Below are 24,875 nucleotides of genomic sequence, written 5' to 3' on the forward strand. Positions count from 1 at the left end.
ATGTGATATACAGTTAATATTTATAGTTCTACCCTCAATTTTTCTATTGTTTTCACATGCTTGTTATTAATATATAGTGCCTAAATTACCCCTATAGTATTTTAATCTTTATGTTCTATTCTAGAGTTCTTCTGAATATGTATAGTTGGTAAGTTTTAGACATGTCGCAACACCACTATCACTCCCAAACACATGTTGATCATATCTCAAATCAATATAATTGATCAGGCTATATTAATCCGAGATACGATTACATAACTGCCCAAGTTTGACTGTAGTGTTCAACATCCAAATACTCTTATGTTTTTATGACTGTGATACTGTACTTGTAAGTATGAGTGTTAGTATACTTCTTGTAAAAATACTTAAATTTTTAAAAACTATACTTGTAGTCAGAGCACTCAGCCCCAAATGTAGTTATAGTTTGTATATCTTTTATGGATTGATATACTGAGTTCACTATAAACAATGCTTTGATACCAATCTGTCACACCCACAAACCAGATGGCGGAAATGTCCGAGGGTGGAGGACTTCATTTGTAGTATCACAACACAAGAATTATAGTAATCAGAGTACAAACAACCACTGTAATTAAAAAGTATAAGTATTTACATGTTTTTCATCATAGTATACTGAAACCAAATAGTGATACAAAAGAAGAAGACAAGACATAAATAGCACCATCTTCTCAAAAGCTCGGGGTGTACCTGTCTACTGGTTCCTTGAGAATACAAGTAATTTGAAAAGAGAGTATCAACATAAAGTTGAGTGAGTGCATAAGTATTTATGTTTGAAAGAATGTTTTCTGTTTCTTGAATATGTAAATTGTTCCAGAAAATCCTATATTTTCTGATGTATATGAAATGTAGTTTTAGTTACATGAAATTGTTCTATTTGTAAACCAGTGTTCTGTATTTGTAGTACTTTTGTAAACTTGTATCCGAGAATGTGCTTGATTTCATTAACTGTTACTGTAAACTGTAATGTAATACTGTAATCTGTATCTTGTAAACTAGTACTTTTGAAAATGTACAAAAGTTTAGTTAATTATACATTAGCATATTGTTAACATCTTTTATATGAGTTATTATAACCATACTGAGACTAGATGGCCTGACCCAATGCTATGAATGCGTTGAAAGCTGTTGATAACAACTGTCACTCATAGGCATGTATGCCTGACTGTAGCTAGCAGTCCGAGTGCGGGGTTGTCAATCCCAATATAGATCTATACACACATTGTTTCGATCCCCCGCTGGAGATTCTGGTTATAATGTCAGGACTTTACTATATTGTTTAAATGAATTAAACAACCTGTATCAATTGACTCATAAAAAGCATATAAACGTTACATGTATAATAGTTATGAAAACCCAATCATTCTGAAATAAATGATTGATAGTATGTTCTTGAATTAGTATTCTTAACATGTATCTGAAAGATGTATACCCTTTAATAGTTTTGAATCAAACCTTTGTTCTTGTAAAACAATGTACTTTAGTATACTTGAATCGTGAATTAGTGTTTTATGAATCATAAATTATACCTATTATAATTTATATGTACTTTCTTAATTGATAACGAGTATTCATGAATGCAACCCCTTGCTCAACATGTTACAAAGGGTAATTGAACTTAATGAACTAACTTTTATACTTGTATAAATATACAAATATATATAAGTAAAATTTAAATGACACTCGGACAAACAACTGATACTTGTAATCCCACATCCAAACAAGGAAAAGGAACCAAAGTGGGTTATCAGTCCTAAGCCTTTTAAATCTTATTTATATAAATATATATATATATATATATATATATATATATATATATATACAAATATGATTTTTAGAGCAAAATATAAGTTTATAAAACAATTAAAAGAAGTTTAATATTTTGAAATTCATTTTGGTGACTTGATGTCATTTTGAAATAATCATTGAAAACCATTTGATTTGATAATAACTAAAATCCCTTTTTATAAAGATATTTGAAACCATTTGTTTATAACACAAAATCTTTGTGTTGGACTTGTATTCCCCCCCCCCCCTTAAAGCCGTAATAACTATGAAAATACGGGGGGTATGAACTCACCTGTAGTAAGTTATTCAAATATAAGATTGGTGTAGGATGCTAAGTGTCAAGTGAAGTCTTGAACACAACGGATCTTATTAAGCATATAATGATACATATATGAATATAATTAGTGTATATAACAACTAATTATGATAGGAAACCACTTTACAGATTTGGAAACACTTGAATTTAAGTGTTACAATCACATGCGATTGCTCTAAAGGGGTTTACGGCCATACAAAGGTGTTCACAGCCATGGTGTTTACAGCCCATGTGAGTACGGCTCATGGATTTTACGGCCAATGGTGTTCTTCATAGGAGTTTAGGGCCAAGGGAGATGCTCAAGGCCGTAAACTCTTATTGTTCTTGGAAATGGTTGTTTTCAAGGTTGTATGTTAGGAGCTTCTATAGGATAACTAGTATATGGAAGAATACTTACGTTTTGATGCTTGAATTGGGTATTCACGGTCTAAAGAACTAGTGTGTGTTCTTGGTGTTCTTGAAGATCTAACCAAAAGAGATGAGTTCATGGATCAAATCATAGGGTTTCACTAGATTAAGCAAGGTATCAACTAATAAATGGAAGAAAGACTTACTTATTTGAAGATCAAGGTGTAAATCTTGATGATAGTTGAGAGAAAATCGAGTTTCTTGGGTTGAAAGTGTGAGAAATGGTGAAAAATGAAGGAAATCTATATCTATGTGCGAGGGTTCACGGTTAGAGGGTTTACGGTCGTGAACCTTGTTTACGGTCCAAAGTCGGTTAGAGTGTACGACCGTGAACAAGTTCCAATGCGATAAGGTTCGGCTTCCGAGAAGATAAGATCCGAAGAGTATACGCCCGAAGCCGTTTACGGCCTCGTTTACGGCTGCGAGGGTTTACGGTCGGAGGAGTGTACGGTCCGAGGAGTGTACGGCCGTAAGCAAAGGAATAAAATGCAAAGTTTCTCGGTTTTCAAGCCTTTTCCTTCCAAATTCAATTGTAGATATTTAAGGATTTCAACAAATAAAGGTTATTATTATAACCTAAATAAAAACCCAAACAATAAAAAGGACTTTAGTTGACCTTTGTTTGACTTTGGTTGACTAGAGTTGACTTTACAATCAGAAAATAACGGGATGTTACAAATTGCATGATAGAATTTCCTGATTATATGATGCCTGATAGCCTAGGGTTTTCCTTATATGAAATTGACATAATTACTGTAGTTGCTTAGTGTATGCATCACGGGTGTACATAATTAAGATCTTATTGCCTGAGAATGTTTGGTTTGGCCTTATTTTGTTTGATGAAGGGCTTAGGGTAGGATCAGGTATTCGAAAGTCTATTGGGTCCAGCGTTATGTATGGCTAGCATACACGAGTGCTGCAGGGTTGGTGGAAGTTTCATGGATGAGTTGTGTGGGATCAGTCCGCCAGTTATGAGATATTTAGCCTTCTTCTAGGAGTAAGGATTGAGTGCAAGCCATGCTTACGTATAGTGTTAGGGCATTGTGATGATACTTGAGACAAATATGTTGCACGATTGGTGGAAGTTTCATGGATGAGTTGTGTGGGATCAGTCCGCCAGTTATGAGATATTTAGCCTTCCTCTAGGAGTAAGGATTGAGTGCAAGCCATGCTTACATATAGTGTTAGGGCATTGTGATGATACTTGAGACAAATATGGGTAGGCGTGGAAGGTAGTATGGGCCCGTACTACTGAAAGCACATGACCCATACGCGTAGCAAAGAAGTCACAACCCCTAGGGTTTTGTTGGGAGTTTGCTCCTAGATTATTATATGGAATGTCTGATATCTTACTGATATATTTTCAACATGGTGGTTACTAGACGATTTGTGACTGGATCCGGATCAGGATCATGAGATGGCAGTCAGGAGGGACCAGTAGTGCCCGAGGTCATTGGTCAGATGAGGTCGGATGAGTTGGACGCCAGTATTCGAGAGATCCTGCATGACGAGGTTGCTACTCTGTTCCGGGAACAGTTGCCGGAGATGTTTGGATCTATCAAGACCGTTATGGTGGAGTACTTTGATGAGCGCTATACAGCTCTTGCTGAGACGGCTGCCGCTACAGCCTCTTCTGGTGGTGGGACCAACCGAGCTTTCCAGTACCGGGACCTCAATAACACGAAGCCCCCGACTTTGGAGGAGATTCAATACTCGATTATAGCCATGAGGTGGCTATCCGACATGGAGGGATGTTTCTTCACATGCTTATATCCTGCTGACTAGAAGGTCAGATGTGCCCTGAACCTGCTGAGGTCCGGGGCAAAGGACTGGTGGAGGTTGATGACAGGGGCGTATACTGATGAGCAGAGGACTACAGTGACATGGGTTCAGTTCAGGGAGATGTTCCGCTCTCGCTACATTCTGCGGGTCGAGCGGGAGCGGTTAGCTCAGGATTTCTTGGATTTGAGACAAGTTGCTGAGACGGTGACGAAGATCACCCTTATGTTCACTAATAGGGTGATGTTTTGCCCAGAGTTTGCTTCCGAGCAGGCTCATATGACACGTTATCTGAGCATGCTCAAGTCTGACATCCATCTGTTTGTTGCTACCCAGCGTCACCATACACTGCTGGAGTTACAGGAGGTCGCGAGGCGGCGTGAGCTTGAGATCGAGTTATAGTTACGGGAGTAGAGGCAGGCCCCGACACAGTCACAGTCGGCGCCAAGGCGCCGAAGCGGTCTAAGACCGCTGATTCTAGGTCGGGAGGCCAGCATGGCCGTACTTGTGGCAAGTGCGGGAAGGGTCACTCGGGGATTTGTAGATCTGGTAGTGCATGCCACAAATGCGACAAGGAGGGGAACTTTGCGGGGGATTGCCGCCAGCCAGCCCCGGTTTAGGATATGAGGATCTGCTATCACTGCCATCAGGTTGGTCACGTGAAGACCAACTGTCCACAGCTCGCTGCCAGGCCAGCGTAGGCTCCATCGCCGGCTACACTGATGATTACTAACGGGAGTCATGGAAGAGCAGGGCCCCCGAGGGCTCAGGGACGCGCCTTCTACCTTACATCTGAGGAGGCCAGGGCAGCCCAAGATGTGGTTGCTGGTATGGTTCTATCCTTTATCTTATTGATTATATTTGTTTTATGCTTATATGTGTTGTACCATGTTTGGTACATTCTTAGTGAAGTCCTTACCTGCTTTGGTATTATTTGACTTTGTGACGAGTCGTTCTTTTATATCTTCGTCGTTCAGTAGGGATTTTCGCTTGCATGCAGGAGAGCTAGAGTGTCTGTTGCGAGTATCCATCCCTAACGAACATGGGACACCGTAAATTTTCAAACAAAAATTTCAATTTAAAATCACATAATTCTCATAACACGTTTCACAAAATCCCATTTATTTAATTTATAAAACAGAACTCCATAATTGTTTTATTAATAACCCAGGATCCACAAAAGAAAACTCTTTCTCTGGTGTGTACAATCGAACCGGCGCCTTCCCGCGATCCTGAGAATAACTTGAAACACATATCACATAACACGGTAAGCACGAAGCTTAGTGAGTTCCCCAAAATACCACACATATCTCGTTAGCCTCTCATGGCTATACACAGATAAGACCCTCCGGTCAATGTGTCTGAGTGGGACCCTCCGGTCTCACAACTCGGGTGGACCCTCTGGTCCTAACTCAGCAAGCTCAGAATAATACACAACATAAATCACATAGACATAATGCAGGATATCAAAATTCTCAATATAAGCACATAAGACACCTCGGTCACACAAAGATACCACTCATGGTAAGTATAGTGAGAAGACTCACCTTGTAAGAACTCGAGCAACCTCGAACTCGATTCACCGGTCTAGCCTCCGCCTAATACATACGATAAATATATCTAATTAAAAATCTATTCATGACTCTAAATAAACCAAAGGCTATTTCTCTTTCTCTCAAACTCTTGGAATGGGTAAAAGACCATTTTACCCCTCTATGTCTTTCCATTACTCATGTTGACCAAACCCTAAAGTCAACAGAAGTCAAGCTCGAGTCAACAGTCCATGTTCGCCCTGACTTACCGAGTGCACCCATGTGAATCCTCGAGTCCACTCTTTTCTTCAGAAGTCTCGTGAAGGTCCAACTCAACTCGCCGATTTGACCCGTCAACTCGTCGAGTTATCGCATGTTCAATATCATCGAGAAAACCCTACGAGTCGGCTCATCGACTCGGCGAGTCCATTCAGACTTATTTCTCATTTAGACGATTTCAAGGCAGAGAACCTTCCCAAACTCTAGATCCAAACTCTAAAGGCTCGTTTATCACGTAAAGCCACAAGCTTTACATCCATGCATGGCACTGTAGGCTTGAAATGCCAAGAACATGCTCTAATATAGGTTTTTTCACTCAAGAGCTCTATTAATGCTGAATAAAGCAGGGACCGTTGGACTCTAGGGACCTCACAAGGTCCAGATCTGAAATCCAAACCTCCATATTAACACAATACCCTCAAAGTCCCAATATTAGATAGAAGAGTAGCCCTAATCTCCAATAATATGAGATCTACCCAAACTAATGAGAAAGGTATAAAATTTATACCTTTTATAGAAGCTCTTGGATGAATAGCAATAGATATAATAGCCTCCTCTTGTTCCTTTCTTGAAATCCTTCTCTTCTCTTCCAAAGATGCACCAATATACTCAATATTAGCTCACATTCTCTCTATTAGCTCAAAGGGCGATTAGGGTTTCTCTCAGTGAAGGTAAGCAGCTGATGAGCCACAAATGAGGCTATAAGTGCCCTTCAATAGGCCCCAAACCCGGGGATTTAGGGTTTCACTTCACAGCGTCTACTCGGCGAGTCGACTCTCTGATTCGTCGAGTAGATCATTAATCCCACGTGGCACAACGCGAAGTCATGCTCTGGAAATAACTCTGGGTACTGCTCGCGTACCTCGGACTCTAGCTCCCGTGTCCACTCGGATCCCTTCCGATGCTTCCACTAGACCTGAACCAGGACACCTCCTTCCATTGCAAGATCGCATTCAGCCTCACAAAATAATACAGGATATCATATGTCTGAATATCCTCCAATGGCACCACTACCGTCTCATGTCATACAAAAATCTCTTTCTGAAGACACCCAACCCATACAGAAACTCTTCATCCTGTCACAGGAAGTATCCCCCCCCCACGCCGCTGTGGTTCCAGTTCTGACTCTTCAGAACCTGGGACTCTAGCATTTTGACTCCCTGCATGACCGCACATGCACGATATCATCAAGTCATTCGCTCATCGAGCGACCGATCTCAAAATCATACCCTCAGCTCTAATCATCTTGTTACGACTGATGAAATCATATCACTGACCATAACAACTGCTGAACACTCATACATGACATATCAGTCGATCCCGATCGTACTCCAAAGGAATGAAAGGGTCACATCTCACCAGAGACCCATCATCTGCACTGCTTATCAGAACCCATCTGAACAAAACGAACCCCAATACTCTGTTCTCAGTACAAGAAAATGATTGTGCCCGCTCAGAGGTATCCTCGGACCCCCTATGAGCATAAGCCCCATCTCCCTCTCACATATCCCATGCAACACTGAGCACCAGGTCAACTCTCGACCCAATATTTGAACCTCGAAAGGTTACCAACTGCACACCCAATAAAACGACTTATCAGCTTCCTTCTCACAATGACTATCTCGGCCCGTCGTGACTTACAAGTCACGAAGTTCGCTTTACCCCAAGCGAATACTACAACCCAATCTGAGGTCGCGTCCCTCCCGACCTCTGTCGTCTACTACTCACTAGTTCCATGCGTCTCGCGGTCCTTCCTAAATCAATGGACTAGACTACTTAAGTCTAAAATATCAGACATAAATACATCCCTCTCAGAATGAGATCCACCCGAAATCCCAACTTGTTCGTCCGCTACACAGATAGAGATAAAGTCATCCACCAGAGTCTGGTCCGACACAGAATTGGAACCACCCGTCCCCATCTAGCACTCAAATCATGACCCATGTTCCACGATTATACGTATGCATTACACCTCGATCCGTTCGATTCGCGACAAGCCCTCTATATCTCAAAACACAATGGTTTTCGACCACTGTCGAGACCCCAGTTTTGCCTTTGGTTCGGTCACCAGGTTCTTACAGACTCCTCTGGTAAGGCTACCCATGCCTAAGAGTCGCTCTGCGTCATACCCTGACTAATGAGGCTGCGGCTCCCTGCAGTTATACAACACTTTCTCTCACTGACTAAAACGTGCTACAACTCTCCGTAGTCCTATGGCACTCTCTCAGTGCCTCGCGAATGCTACGACCCCTCGCAGTCTTGCGATATTCACTCTTTCTCACTCGCTAGGTCACGAATGTTTCGGCTCCCCGTAGTCTTACAATACTCTCTCTGACTCACGTATGCTACGACTCTCTGCAGCCACACGATACCCTTTCTCTGACTCACTTATGATGCGGCTCTCCACAGTCACACGATACCATTTCTCTAACTCACGTATGCTACGACTCTCTGTAGCCACACGATACTCTTTCTCATGTTGACTCATGGATGCTATGGCTCCCAATAGTCTTATAACACTCTCTCACTCACTGACTCACCATGGGCTCACTCCATGGTCTTCCCTGATAATCCTAAGTAATTACCCCACTCGGATCCACTCGCTCCCTTATCACCTCATAATCTCATCATCAAGTCATCACTACACTGAGTTCACTAACTCGTCCTCTACAACCCCATAGATAGGTGCACACACCCACTCAGCTTATGCACCACTACTCCTGATGTAAATTGTAACGCCCATGTTTCTATGCTAGGCACTAATGATGATGTAATAGTCTAGGACAACCTTTGTAACTTGTTTTGAAATAATAAGATGTATTATTTGATTATTATGTGTTTTATGCTTAATTATTATAATTTAATGAATTAAGGATAAAAATAAGCGTCAAAAATAAATGTTAGACAAACCTAATATCTACGAAGAAAGTTATATTGGTTGAAATAATGATTCCGAAGATATAAAGAATACCGAAATCCGAGTGATAACGAAGAAGTTATGGCCTGTCGAAGTTTCACGACAGAACCGGCATGACGCTGTGTGACGTAAAAAGATAATTTATGATAAAATGCTTTTTAGGCTTAGCGATCTAAACGAAAGTCGTGATGTTCATTAAACCGAGAGCGTGCATAAAAATAATGACCAAATCTGACTTCGTATGAGGAAGTTATGATTTTTCTAAGTTTCAGTTTAGCAGTAGACAGCTAAAAACTCGAATTTTAGATCGAGTGATTTTTGGCCAACATAAACTAAACGAGAAACGAAGGTCTCGTAAATAGTAGTACAACGGTAAAAAGACAGACGAAAACGGACGTCGGATGAAGAAGTTATGAATTTTTAACGGATTTTCATGTCCCGGTCTGTTAAAAATAATAATATTAAAAATAATTCCAAATTAGACAACAGATTCTAAACGAAAGTTGTATAGTATAATCTCGCCTACGCGTGCATATAAAGAACGTCGAAAACGGAGCTCGTATGCGAAAGTTATGAATTTTCGAAGTTTGGGGCACAAAAATTGAGAAAATTCGCATGTGCATGGTCCGGGTTTGGCCACGTAGCACCTGCGCATGCGAGATACGTGTCCGGTCCGTGGCATGTCCGAAGTGAGCCGCATCAACCTTCCCTTGCGGGTCGCCCCGTGTCCGAAGCAGGTGAGTCATCCGAAGCGCTGGCCCAATCTGAAGCCGACACGTGTCCCCCCTCGCCAGTTGTCCGACGCATGTCCTTCCCTCCTCCCTCGGATCCGAACCCTCGCAGGGTATAAAAGGAGGTGCGAACCCTCCTGGTTCCTACACCATTTTTCATCCTTTTTCACTTCTTTCACCTCCCTAAACTTCCTTACAACCCCCCGAAGCCCCGGTATCATATCCAACACCCGAAGAACGTCCCGAAGTGTCCGAAGATCCCGAGAAATTTATCTTTTCGGTTTGAAGCTCAACCCTCGCAAGGCCCAGTTTTCATTAAAGCTGTCGGTTTCATCGTAAACGATCGTTTTAAGAAACGAAGTGCTGCCCGATTATCGTTAAATCAAGTGAGTGTATAGTCACTTTCATCTTACACATAAATATGAAGTGTTTTCTATAAAATACGTGCTATGTGTAATTATATTGTTTGTTTATTTGAGATGGGCGTTGAATAAATGTTTTATACAAGTTTTAAACTGTATATGTATTTTTATCTACAAATATGTTGGGTAAAACATGGGTAGATGAAATAGTTAATGTGTGTTAAAATGATGAGAGGCCTCGATATTGTTATTGTTTCAATCATCTAGCGGAGTATAGATGACGACCACAGACTTTTCTAGACAGTCCAGTGGAACGCTAGCAGGCTCGCAACCTGTAGGTGTTTGTGAACTTAGTGTTCAATGGTATACTCCATCCCCCACATGGTTGCCTTATTTGACATAAATTACTGAGGAATCCCTAAAGCAGTGTTGTCACCCTGATGAAAATCCTTAGGCTAGGTCCCTTATGATAAGTGTTTAGGTACGTAAAGTGAGGATAACGGGAACGGGTAATTAGGGTTATTGTTGTTTGATGAAAATAATAAATTTATTGTTAGTTGATGAAATTAATAAATCTATTATTATTGGTGGGTTGAAAACCCTATATGCTCACCAGGCTCCCAAGCCTGACCCACTCAGTTTTTTTATATTACAGGTAGTGGACCCAAAGCATAGTTGGATGATGACGAGGGATTTTTAGATTATAAGCCAGTAGTTGTAAATAAATGTTGTAAGGCTTATAATATACTGTTTATGCTTTTGGTCTGTATCGGAACATGACATCCCGAGGTTTTGTTATATAATGAAAATATATATTTCTTTAAGAAATGTTTTGATAAATGTTTATTATATTTTGTATTGGGAATAAATTCCGCAACATCTTTTGGAAGATTACTCTGATTTTATTTTAAAATCATAAACTAAATCGGTCTTTTCTGGCCGAGAAATTTGGGGATGTCACAGTTGGTATCAGAGCATTAGTTTAAGCGAACTAGGAATTAGTAGGATTTCTAGACTTAAACTTAGAATGCTAAGCGATGATCGTGAGATGAGTGCCTACCATATTTTAGACAAGAGCACTAGTATATTTTAGGAAAGATGCCTAAAATGATTTTATGTGTTTAATTCTATATGTTTGCCATATATGATATTATTTGTTCGGATCTATGGTCTGTTGCCGACCAGATCTGGAAACCTTATGTGTTCAGGATTTTAAGCGTATCACTACGATATTAGAACAAGCATGTAAACGTTTCAGAGTGATAACGAAGATTTAAACGTCTATAAAAAATAAGATCTAAATTCACCTACTTTGGTGTATAGATCGAAATGACATGCACACAAAGTGGTTTGGAAAACGATAATGCGTAGCCCGAACCAATCAATATGGCAGGGGTACAGGCAATGGTGCAAACGATGTTGGATCAACAGATGGAAGACACAAAACGTTTACTTCAACAAAGTAAGGACGAACTTACTGTGCCAGTACGCCAGGCACCTACTCTTGGGGCAACTATATGGGTTGCTAAGTCTACTGAAGAAATAATCAACGACAGGACCACCAACAAGGTTGAAGTTGGCAAGAAGAGGAAATTTGAGGGGTCTTCGAGGTCCAACAAGAACAACATGTTCTCAAAGTCTGGCAAAAAAGGAGGTAAACAAAACTGGTGCGGGAAGTGCAAAAATAAACACTCTGGAAGAAAGGTGAATTGTTTCAAGTGTGGAGAGACTGGGCATTACACCGATGAGTGTACGTTTCCCAAGAGGGTGTGTTACGGATGTAATGAAGAAGGACATATTGCCAGAGACTGCCTAAAGAAAAGCGAGGCAGCAAAGCCAGATTCACCACCAAGGCCAAGGGCAATCCACATGATCCTCAACGAAGCAAATAACAACGCTAGGAATTAGAAGTAAAGACTTGATACCCGAAGATCAAGTTATGAAGTTGAAATGTAAATAGTAATATGTGGTGTAGCCTATTAGAGGCATAATATAGGGTAAACTTGAACCTTTGTATTATCGTTTCAAGAAATAATATAAACCCTGGTTTCGTTATCTGATGTATTCAATGACTATGTGAAATCCATGTATGGTGACTTGGAGAACTGCGAGACAATACTTGGGACGAGTATGAGTAGGTGTGAATCGTAGTAGAGGCCTATACTACCAGAAGCACAGGACTCGCACTTGGATCAGGGAAAGTCACGAGGTTACCAAGGAGCTAGTAGTTGATTCTGTTTTGTTCTAGTCTGTCGTTACCTTCGTTTCGGTAATGACTGAGAAAGATGATTGTTATTCCGACCCAAGAGGTTATATCGAATCGAGTCCGACCAAGATGAGTTAGTCATGTGGTTAAGAGAACCAAGTCTGATGTAGTATCTCACTCAAATAAGAAGATTGAAGTATTCCAATCATTATTAAAGTAAGAGGCTTGTAGCTAGAAGTACTACATGTTAGAATGTAATCACATTGGAAAATGAAGGAAGATATATTATGTTCAGAAACTCGACTCTAAAGGACTTGAGTCTAAGTAGTACATAATACGATAAGAGATCATTATAACATGACCCATCAATATACTATGGTACTCGAAGGAAAGAACATATCTTAAGTTTGGAGGAGTCTCCAATAAAGATCGAGATTGTGACTTGAAGGTCACAATTGAAAGTTCAACATGTGATAGAAAGCGGGTGTAAGATCGAACACCGCCTGCATAAAATAATTCCAAAAGTAGATACTCATTCGAAGGAAACATAATAGTTACGACTATTACCTAGGATGAAGAGATAACATATGAAGTCATTATACAAGCCATGCCTTGTTAGTGTTTCCGAAAACGGAGTTGAAGACTTCGTGGTCTGTAGTGACGCATCTGGAGCTGGGTTGGTTTGTGTTCTAACCCAAAGGAATAAGTGATCTTCTGATGCAGGAATCTCACAAGACCATATACTCGATTCATCCCGGCAGCACGAAAATGTATAGGGATCTGAAACCCTACTACTGGTGGCCGACGATGAAGCTCGATGTTGTAAAGTATGTGGCCGAATGTGTGACATGTGCGAGGGTTAAGGCTCAACATCAGAAACCGTATGGGAGTTTAAAACCTTTACCTGTACCCATGGGTAAATGGGAAGACATCACCATTGATTTTGTGACTAAACTGCCCAGAACGAAAAGCGGTCACGACATGAGGAATTGGGTACGAAAGAGATAGTGAAAGTTCACGGTGTTCTGTTAACGATTGTATCAGATCGTGATAGTTGTTTTACATCGAGGTTTTGGAGAAGTCTACAAGAGGAATTGGGTACAAAATTATGTCTAAGTACAGCCTACCATCCACAAACTGATGGTCAGAGTGAACGAACAATTCAAACATTGGAGGATATGCTACGAGCATGTACCCTGGAATTCCAAGGTAACTGGGATGAACATTTACCTCTAGTAGATTTTTCCTACAATAATAGTTTTCACTCGAGCATCAAGATGGCACCTTATCAAGCTTTGTATGGACAAAAGTGTCGAACGCCGTCATCTTGGCTTGAAGCTGGGGAAAAGAATTTTATGGGACCCGAGATAGTTCATCAAACTGCTGAAAAGTTGAAAAGGATTAGGGAAAGGATGTAGCAGCTCAGGATCATTAAAAGAGCTATGCTAACAAGAAAAGACAAACGATCACATTCACAGTTGAAGTTTCGGTTTTACTTAAAATTTCGCCGTGGAAGGGACTTATAAGATTTGGTAAAAGGGGAAAGTTGAGTCCAAGGTTTATTGCACCGTTTAAAGTTCTTCAGAGGATTGGGAACCAAGCTTACAAGCTAGAATTACAATAAGAACTAGATGGTATTCCATGTGTGTTATTTGAGGAAGTTCACGGGAGATGTTCCTGACATAATTCCAATTTCTAAATTAAGGTTGGATGAAAGCAAGAGGTTAATTGAAGAATCGGAGGCAATCGTTGACCGTAAGACTAAAAAGGTGCGACGCAAGATGGTCGATTTAGTGCTTGTGCGATAGAAACATACGAATGGGCCAAATCTCACCTGGAAAACGGAGAGTGACATGATGAGTCGCTATCCGCATTTGTTTGCTGATGTATGATTTCGGGGACGGAATCATCCTAAGGAGGAGATAATTGTAACGCCCATGTTTCTAGGCTAGGAACTAATGATGATGTAATAGTCTAGGCCAACCTTTGTAACTTGTTTTGAAATAATAAGATGTATTATTTGATTATTATGTGTTTTATGCTTAAATAATTTAATGAATTAAGGATAAAAATAAGCGTCGAAAATGAATGTTAGAAATACCTGATATCTATGAAGAAAGTTGTAGTGGTTGAAATAAGGATTTCGGAGATATAAAGAATACCGAAATTCGAGTTATAACGAAGAAGTTATCACCTGTCGAAGTTTCGCGACAGAACCGGCATGACGCTGTGTGACGTAAAAAGTGAATTTACGATAAAGTAGTTTTTAGCCTTAGTGATCTAAAAAAAAGTCGTAGTGTTCGTTAAACCGAGAGTGTCCATAAAAAGAATGCCCAAATCTGACTTTGTATGAGTAAGTTATGATTTTTCTAAGTTTCAGCTTAGTAGTAGACAGCTAAAAACTTGAATTTTAGATCGAGTGATTTTTAGCCAACATAACCTAAACGAGAATCGAAGGTCTCGTCAATAGTAGTACAACGGTAAAAAGACAGACGAAAACGGACATCGGATGAAGAAGTTATGAATTTTTAACGGATTTTCCTGTCCCGGTCTGTTAAAAATAATAATATTAAAAATAAAGTTAAAACTAGCCAACAGAGTCTAAACAAAAGTTGTAGAGTATAATCTCTACTACGCGTGCATATAAAGAACGTTGAAAACGGAGTTCATATGCAAAAGTTATGAATTTTTGAAGTTCGGGGCACAAAAACCGAGAAAATTCGCTTGTGCATGGTCTGGGTTCAGCCACGTAGCACCTACGCATGCGAGACGCGTGTCTGTTCCGTGGCATGGCCGAAACGATCCATGTCGCCCTTCCTTTGCGAGCCGCCCCGTGTCCAAAGCAGGTGAGTCATCCAAAGCGCTGGCCCAATCCGAAGTCGACGTGTGCCCCCCTCGTCAGCTGTCCGACGCGTGTCCTTCCCTGCTCCCTCGGATCCGAACCCTCGCAGGGTATAAAAGGAGGTGCGAACCCTACCGGTTTCTCCACAACTTTTACACCCTTTTTCTTCCTTTTTCACTTCTTTCACCTCCCTGAACTTCCTTACAACCCCCCGAAGCCCCGATATCATATCCAACACCTGAAGAACGTCCCGAAGTGTCCGAAGACCACGAGAAATTTATCTTTTTGGTTTGAAGCTCAACCCTCGCAAGGCCCGGTTTTCATTAAAGCTCCTGGTTTCATCGGAATCGATCGTTTTAAGAAACGAACTGCTGCCTGATTTTCGTTAAATCAAGTGAGTGTATAGTCACTTTCATCTTACACATAGATATGAAGTATTTTCTATAAAATACGTGCTATGTGTAATTATATTGTTTGTTTATTTGAGATGGGTGTTGAATAAATGTTTTATACAAGTTTTAAACTGTATATGTATTTTTATCTACAAATATGTTGGGTAAAACATGGGTAGATGAAATAGTTGATGTGTGTTAAAATGATGAGAGGCCTCGATATTGTTAATGTTTCAATCATCTAGCGGAGTATAGATGACGACCACAGACTTTTCTAGATAGTCCAGTGGAACGCTAGCAGGCTCGCAACCTGTAGGTGTTTGTGAACTTAGTGTTCAATGGTATACTCTATCCCCCACATGGTTGCCTTATTTGACATAAATTGCTGAGGAATCCCTAAAGCAGTGTTGTCACTCCGATGAAAATCCTTAGGCTAGGTCCCTTATGATAAGTGTTTAGGTACGTAAAGCGAGGATAACGGGAACGGGTAATTAGGGTTATTGTTGTTTGATGAAAATAATAAATTTATTGTTGGTTGATGAAATTAATAAATTTATTATTATTGGTGGGTTGAAAACCCTATATGCTCACCAGGCTCCCAAGCCTGACCCACTCAGCTTTTTATATTACAGGTGGTGGACCCAGAGCATAGTTGGATGATGACGAGAGATTTTTGGATTATAAGCAAGTAGTTGTAAATAACTGTTGTAAGGCTTATAATGTATTGTTTATGCTTTTGGTCTGTATCGGAACATGACATCACGAGGTTTTGTTATATAATGAAAATATATTTCTTTAAGAAATGTTTTGTTAAATTTTTATTATATTTTGTATTGGGAACAAATTCCGCAACATCTTTTTATAAGATTACTCTGATTTTATTTTAAAAGCATGAACTAAATCGGTCTTTTCTGGCCGAGAAATTTGGGGATGTCACATAAATTCTCGTAAGCATGGCACTTTTCTTAACACCGGTACACCCTTAGACGGTCTCGCTCCGGTGACAGCTAGCTGATGGGTTCCCACTAGAACAATAATCACTCAGTACTCCACTTGCAAAATCATGTCTCAAAATAATCCAAAAATTTAGGGCGTCATACTCAGACACCCCGGTACCCATCACAAAATCTCACAATGTCTTGTCTCATACACTGATCTTCCACTCACGGCATCATACTCGGATACCACAATATACTCTTTCAGAATCTCTCAATGTCCTGTCTCATCCACTGATCTTCCACTTGTACAGCTCGCAACCTCGAAATACTCCAACTCACAACTTGAAACACGGAGGAATCGTCAATGTTAAGAACACGTTGACGACCATCCAAAACCCCATCCTCTACGAATCAAAACCCATGCGAGAATACTCATACTGAATCTGAAGTTGACTGCCAAACCACTGTTGCCCCTTCCTGGAGTGCATATAATAACTTATATATTGAACTAGAAATTCTCAGCAGTCGAATCTCAACCATTACAACTTGAAGAGCTCCTAACCACAATAAGGTCCCTAGTCAACGACTACTTACTGTGGTTGCTGTAGTGACATAAGAACATGGTTTGGCATGCGGAATTAAAGATTGCACAATAAACATGGTGATTTGGGTGTTCAAGAGATGTATTGATTGTATATGGTGTTACACAAAAAGGATCTAGATCCAGACTACATAAATAACACACACTTACACACTCAACTTTCACATCTCTCAAGCACACCTCTACAAGTGGTATGAACTCACTATTTATAGAGGTGTTTATTGTTGGATTAATGTCTAAGTCCATAACTATATTTGGTATGTACTTGACCCGACCCGACATGGTCCATTTGGGTTCCACTTCACCGGCACAATTTATATGGATAGTCTTTTGAGAATAGTATATTTATGATTTATATTAATATATTATAAGTTCTAATATATTAATATGGAATCATATTATTTAATTAGTATTGATCAAGAATCAATTTAGAATTAATTAAGTGACCAAAAAGAACTAATTAAATATGGACTCTTATATATATATGGAATGGGCCAAGTTCATTTAGGTTGGGCTAAGCTTTCATGGATGGTTCATGGAGCTTTTAACCTATGGATCCTATGTAAATGAAAGGTCATGGGTATTAGGGTTTACATGGATGTAACCCTAATCCTCCATAATATATAAAGGGGTCCATGGCTCACAAAATTGGCACAAGTGTGTGAAAATAAGAGTGGGCCGATTTTAGTGTGCATACATATTCTCTTAAGTTCTTCCAAGGTGTTTTGGTGATTTGTGATTCCATTTGAGGCTTCCACACTATTGGGGCTAAGCTCTTAAAGCTTGAAGACATCAAGCTACATCAAAAGGTATGTCATCTAACTAGAACTTTGTAGTATAGGTGCTTCATAATATGCCAGTTAGGATGAAACCTTGGAATAGTTAATATTTGCATGTATAATAGAGAAAACATAGATCCAAGGTTTATAGGGTTGCATGTACACCATAGGAGTGTTAGAATGCTCAAAACCCAACAGTGGTATCAGAGCCATGGGTTGTTTTCTGTTATATTGATGCAAATGTTTTATTTTCAAAGTTGGAAAAAAAACATGACGTTTGTCAAATTTTAAGATAATTACTTGTTTTTGTGAAAAACTAATTATTTGTAAAATTTGAATCATTTGCTATATGAGTTGAATTAGGTCAAATTTAGTAAAAGATAAAATGATATGATTATTTTATTAGTTTTAAAAGTTTGATCTAAAGAGTTTTTTGAAACCTCCATAACTTATGGATATGAAAAGGTTTTTAAAAAAATTGATTCAAAGTTTTTTATGGAGTTACAAAACTTGGTCTTAATGTTTTAAAGAATTCCATAACTTGTTCTTAAGTTATGGAACATGAAAAGTTTCATCATAAAACAAGTATTTAACTCCATAAGTTATGGAATCCAAAAGTTTTCAAGAGTTACAAAACTTGCCCTCAAGTTTTGGAATTTGGAAAAAAAAATTTATGATAAAAAAAAAAAGAATTGAATTCTAAAACTCTTGGGTTCATAACTTAAACAATTAATTAAATGGTTTTAATTTTGAATTTAATAATTGGAATTATGATGTTTTATTGAATAATTCAATTAACTCTTATGGACTTTATTAATAGATAATTAAAGTGTTTAATTAAAAGAGAATTAATAATTCCATAATGACATGGTTTAAATTTAATTAAATTAAGAGTATAGTTTAATTAATAGATTAAACCACCAAGTATTTTAAATGTATAAAATACACCCTTATACTATTATAATATTAAAAGTTTAATATATTATATGTATAAGAGCAAGTCGTCTTACCATTAGTAGGCCTCATTCACGAAGCCGGTCTATAAGGGGGGTATAAGGTTACTGCCTATAAAATGGCAGTTTAATGGGTGTCCACTCTCACCCACCGCTTCCTTGACTGGTGGAGGGTCGTTAGCCGAACAGGTAGGACAAGGACTATAATTCTCCTTTCATTTAAAGTATTAATGATAAATACTAAGTAACTAAGCTTTTTATAAATTCCCAATCTTAGTTACTTAGGAAAATGTGAATAAGGTGCTAATCCATGAAATTACACTTTGCACTTTGTTTAAGCTGTTAGTGGAGCGTGTGTGGTTAACCGGCACACTAACCTGGACTTAACAAGGTAGGCAAAGGGTAACTTAATGTTTATCATAGTATGGTTGGAGCGTGTGTGGTTAACCGGCACATCGATTGAGGGGTAAATATTAAGGGTACCAAGTATATTTGCATGGTTACTTCACACCTTGTTTTGTGATCCTCGGCATCACAGTCACAAAACCTGAAGGGCACACTCGAGATTGAAACAAGCCATTTAAAAGTTCAATGAATCTAAAAAGAATCTAGGAGTTTCAAAACCATTTAAAACCTAATAATACATTTCGTTTATCTTGGTGGAAATTGGTGAATCGTCATTCACCTACCTTCAAATATTTTATACCTTGGATTACGGCATCCCAATTCCAAGTTATAAAATAGTTTGTTGGGTCCTAGCCTTAATATATCATATTGGGTGTTATATTAAGGACTTAAATCAACTTTACGTGAATTTCTCCCATTGTTGATGTCTGGTTTAGACAACAATGATCTTCCCAAACCAAGCTTTCATAATGAATATGACTTCCCGAGTTTGGCTCATGGAAGTCATACTTCTCTTCCTCCACCTCCTCCAATTATTCTCCCTAACCCACAAGTTCAAGGTAACTCAAGCCCTAATGGCAAGCAAGGTCTATGTGTGATCACATCTTAGAGATGAAGTCACATATTGACAAGCCGGGAGAGTTGGGTCTCAAAGTCTTGAGAAAGTTGGATGTTTAATCACTTTCTAAGTCACATAGTGAGTTCCTTTGGGACTACTATGAAACAGACTATGACATGAACCTTAATGATCATATCTATTTGCTTGGTGCTGCTGAATCAGCAATGATTTGGAACGATAGTAAAGCAAATTTGATTAGAAGATCAACTTCCCAAAAACTTTATGGACAGTGACAATCGTGACACTGGAAATCCAGAAAAAGCATTCTCTTCCCAATGGAAAGGGATTGGCCATAGTCAACTCGGTTGACCAAATGGTAAAGAGAAAGGCTAAGTCTGAGATAGTCCCATTACCAAAGGGTCCATATGTTTATTTTGCCAAAGGAAGGGGCGTTGATTGCAAAGCTGCCAAATTTACCTAGGGATGTTAAAGTCAATAAGTTTGACTCTACATCAGGTAGAGCCCATTGTCTAACTCCGTTAGGTTCTATTCTGAGATCCTCATTACATGATGTGACTGGGTCACATGTTGATGTTTTAAGAATCAAAGAATAGAGAGAAATCTTAAAGGAAGTATATGCTGATTCTGATCGCGAAGGTGGATTTCGATCGCATCAGAATTTTGAGCAGTTGCTTAAGAAGTTATGATATATTGCTAAGGAATAGATAACAACAATTTTCCATTTGGATTGTAAGGATAAGTTTTTCCGCAAAGTTTTAAAATAAAAGAAAATTGTTTAACTTTATTTATTTGAAGTATCCTTACAATGGCATTTGTGGAAAATTGTTGCTTATATGATTCCACTGACAGCAATATTGGAAAATGGATTTGATTCTTTCATTTGTGGTAGTGTCTAAATTTACCAAATCAGGAAAGTTCCTCATCGCCCAAGTTTCAATTGGACCGAAACCTGGAATCATGCAAGTTGAATAGTATGATGAATGAGAACTTTCAACCATTGGAAAATCAAGACTAATTACTTGTTCACATGGATGTGTGAGTCAAGTGAAGGACTAAAGGGATCGAGTACACATTCTTGTGCACTGGTCATGTCCACCACAAAGCTCGTTAAGACTATTTGATTTACTAAAGTTTAGTAAATATGGTTATACTTACAAGTTTAAGTATAATTCTGAAACATTGGAAAAGTCTCAATGTATGGCATAACGAATGGGAAGAATCAAATTAGGCAGAAAGATAAAAGTTTCTCAAATCTGAAAAGTGATGGGTTTTTGCGCATTCTAACACTCTAAAGTGTACATGCAACCCTATATACCTTGGATCTATGTTTTCTCTATTATACATGCAATTTTGAACTTTCCAAGGTATTACCCTATCTAGCATACAATACTTGATACTTGGGTAATCAAATGGATAGAATACATACCTTTGTTTGATGTAGCTTGTCTCCATGAAGCTTGAGTGCCTAGTGCCCCAAGTGTGACACCTCAAATGGTTCACACAACACCAAATGCACATGGAATGACTTGAGAGAAATGGAACACTCCTTGAAATCGTCTAGCCCTCATATTTACACATTAGTGCATGATTTCTTGAGCCATAGGATTCTTTTATATGGTGGCTATTAGGGTTACACCATGTAACTCATAACTTTACCCATTCCTTATGCTCCATGGATTTTAACCTCCATGGAGTATCCATGGGTCACCCCATGGACTTAGTCCAACATAAGAAATCTTGGATCACAAGCCCACATATATAAGAATGAATGATTTACACAATCAACCCATATATTTAATTAGTCTCCTTTTGATCACTTAATTAATTCCAAATTAATTCTTGATCAATACTAATTAAATAACCTTATTAATATATTAGAACATATAATATATTAACCAACCTTAAGTGTTATTTCTCTCATTATAGTCTATCCAAATGCATGATGCCATGCAACCCAAATGGACCATGCCGGGTCGGGTCAAGTCTTACCAATTATAGTTATGGACTTAGACATTAATCCAACAGTCTCCCACTTGGATAAGTCTAAAACTATTATTGCGAATGACTTCAGGAACCGATCAGCAATCGTAGCTCTCAAAAGCTTCTGTCGAACTCTGACCATGTCGATGAACTCTGACCTTTGTCAATGACTTGTCCATTAGATAAGGGATCATATATTCCTCCATTCTAGATATCATATAGACTGAGACATGGATTATCAATCATTCTCTCTGTCCATTTGTTGTTTCCCGATTTCCGATTCATGATGACTGACTGATTGAACAAATCAAATCAGTCCTGGCTTGGCCAAGCACTCGCATGTATCATCTTTAAATCATCGAGGGGCCCACATATATCGCTTTTATCCCAAAGGTAAAAGGAATGGATAAACTTCGACTCATATGGCTTGTTCTACTACTTGTTGAATCATACATAAAGGCACGTTTTATAACATCGAGTTACCGAATGCGTTTTCGTGCAATCAATGTACAACCAACTCATAGTAACAACTCATATCTCTAGGTTTGAAGAATATAAGATATTATCGTCTCATGATCACTCGTGATAAAATCCATGAAGTGATTCAAATGAGCGCGGGTTGAATCCAATACTCATAACTTATGAGCACTCATGAGTGTTGTAGCACCACTTTGTCCACCAACTTGGACCTCTACAAACCAACCCATGACAGTCTTGATTCATATCTACCTCCAACATATGACCGACTGTGGATGGTTTGAATAACTTAATCATTCAGGAAGAGCGACTTAGTTATTCTGGAAGTCAAAACATGCAAAGTGAAACACAAGAATAAATGAATCAAATATGGTATCAAACCCTATGAATATAAATAAACACTTTTATTTATCACCATACTGATTTCTCATTATTCATTGTTTCGGTTTTATCAACTTTATACTTGAATTAAAAACACTAGTTGTCCCATGCTCCAAGCATGTACACTATGTTTTTCTTAAACAATAGCATTGCCATACACCAAGTATGCACTCTATGTTTGTCTATGATCCTTACTTTGTGAAATAAACCAATTGAACATAATTTCAATGATTCTAATTTCACACTCCCAAATCCTTATCGAAAAATGTGAGAATTTCAAATTCCTATCATTTATCAAATCTGTTTAGATTTTGAACTTATATGCACTGACCCTCCTGTAATGAATATGTACAAAGTCATAAAGACTTGTCAACAGTCATTATAAGGTATTCCAATGGAGATCAACTCCATGGAAACTAAGTCTCATATTCAAAGTACATTGCTTTGGACATGCTTCTTGCATTAAGTTTTCTAATCTTACATAGATAACTTCCACCTATGGAGACAACTCCATATTCTCATTTTGACTACCCCTTCTGAACAAGAGTTGCCTCTTTTTAGATTAGGTCAATATGGTCCTTCCAAAATTAGCACTATACTTCCAACTGTCCCTGAGCAACCAATCTTTGGTAAACCTCAGATTGTCCTCGACAATTGCTTAATCATTTTAGTCATATCCAATTCTAGACCTTTTCCCTTCTTAATGCCTCTGGGCATTTGGAAAAATTTAGAAATGACAAATATTATAGCACATGCAATCGATCCTATACCCAAAGCAAATGGTACACGATTCATGATGTCTCACATAAAGACATGATTCTAGACCAGTCTTTTGCTACAATATTTTTATTTGCCATGTTTTTCAAAATTTGACTATGAAGAGGGATGCCGTAATCATAATCGAATTTTGAGAACGCAATATATAGAATTTCCTTAAGTTGAACCAATCCAACATGAAATTCATATATATATTCTTGACTAAAGATGATTAAGGTCTCAATCTAAGCCTTTAGAACTGAAATGAAGTATATCCTCTCCCTTAATTATAGCAAAACAGCTTTTTCAATCCCTGCAGCCTCACGAATTGAAACTTTTGTTTTCTATAATTAACATTGCTAACTTGCATCACTAACAATAATTATCATGCTCCCACTAACATGATGATTATTAGCATAACACTTATGCTCCCACTAGCTTTGACATGTACTCAGAAATCAGCTGGACTTCTAGAAATCAATACTTTATTGACTTTCTTACCAAAGTTCAGATTTCTGATACGAGATGCTTTGATAAAACTTTATCAAAATCATACACCTTTCCTTAGATAGCATGCATGTGTGTCTAAGCAATTTCAGAACTATGAAAAGGGATGCCGTAATCATAGTCTCAATTGTTTAGACCTTTTGCCATCTGCTTCAAATCTACTTGGTGGAAGTGTTTCCTCACTATCATTTTCATGAATCGGAGAGAAACCTTATGACCCTTAGATTTTATGGTGTATGTGTTCTTATCCATGTGAATCGTCAAAACCATAGTCACAAGACAAGGATAATGACAAATCCAAACTCATATGGACTGAACTTATGCAATCTTAACTTCTTGCCACCTGGCAGTACAGGGCCTGCCATTGCTTCCAAGTTCTTATGCAACCAATTGAGAACTTTCAGAACTCCTATGCAAAGCCAACTTTAACTGGAATGGGCACAGAATATGTCAACACGATAGGTTATAAACCTCAAGTCGTGTGCTAGTGAAGAACCCCAGGTTTTATTGTTGATTAGTTCTTGAAATTCTTTTTAGGATCTTTAAGACTCCCACTATCCTCTTGACATATAAGACTATCTTGCCAAATATTCAAGAGATAGTGTGGATTCTTTATCAAGACAAACACTTCACACAATTGGCCTTAGTTGGTCTTTGTTTTATCCACAACTTACCAATTTCAAATGTACAAGAGTAGGACACTTTTACTCTTACATTTGACAAGTGTTTTAAACCTTTCTTTAAGATATGTCACTCAAGTTACAATGTTGGAGTATGACTCTAAGAATTGTTTTGGAACGAAGTATGACTCATCTTCCTGATCTAACCATTTCAACAATTCATGACTCCTCTTCTTAGTCATAAGAATGCACTAAGATGACCTTTAGAGGACTAATTGTGATATGATTTCTAAATCGTTAAGATGATCACAAACATGATACTAAAGTA

The sequence above is a fragment of the Lactuca virosa genome, chromosome 5, assembly GCF_052849685.1.
Source record: "Lactuca virosa cultivar CGN04683 chromosome 5, Lactuca_virosa_CGN04683_v6, whole genome shotgun sequence".
In the NCBI taxonomy this organism is placed as follows: Eukaryota; Viridiplantae; Streptophyta; class Magnoliopsida; order Asterales; family Asteraceae; genus Lactuca; species Lactuca virosa.